Source organism: Morus notabilis, unplaced genomic scaffold (assembly GCF_000414095.1).
Source record: "Morus notabilis unplaced genomic scaffold, ASM41409v2 Scaffold886, whole genome shotgun sequence".
Classification (NCBI taxonomy): domain Eukaryota; kingdom Viridiplantae; phylum Streptophyta; class Magnoliopsida; order Rosales; family Moraceae; genus Morus; species Morus notabilis.
In genome coordinates, this window is record NW_010364655.1 from 233551 (window position 1) to 234406 (window position 856).

Genomic DNA, 856 nt, shown 5'->3' on the forward strand with positions numbered 1-856 from the left:
TTCCAACAATTGGTATTAGAGCCATGGTTATTTGTTCATGATTATGCTATGTATATAGATTTGTGATCTAAAAATATCTCTTTTATGCTTGAATTGATATTTTAGAGAGATGGCACTCTAGGGTTTCTATATTATGTTGTTATCATGAATATATGGTGAATGGTTATTAAATAATTATTATTGATTATTATTTATAAATTATCAATGATTATTTATTATTTAATATTTACCGGTTATGGTTCCTTAGAGTTTAGAATGGTTGTATTGGAATTTGTTAATTACAATGTAATTAGATAAGCGGCCTATCATCGCCGTTAGGATTTATTTTTATTTTCTTTATTAGAAATTTTGTAAACCGGAAAACGGTATAGGAATTTTTATGTAAAAATTCTTGGAGGAGATTTATCAAGGATCTTGAAGATGACTCTTGAAGATGAAGGATATGCAGATATCTAATTTTCCTTGGTTTATAAAATTGTTTTGTGTTTTTTGAATAAATTGAAAAACTGCTTTGATTTCTGAAAATCTGGGTTACTGTCTGCACAGGCACCGGTCGACTGCATCGGTCGACCGGTTAGTGTAAGGCGGTCGACCGGTTGAGTATAACTGCTCTGTCACTGGTCAACCGGACCTAACGTGACAGTTTACGATTTTGCAGTTTTTTGAGATTTTTTCAAGAAAACATGAAAAATAATTTTATGATAACCAGAATTTGATCGTGATGAAGAATTCAAGGACAACCGGGAAGATTCAAGATGAAGAATCGATATATGTTTCGATTATTCTTAGTAATCTTTATTTTTTCTTTTTTCTAGGATGGAACCATAATATTACGGTTATTATTATTATTATGCTT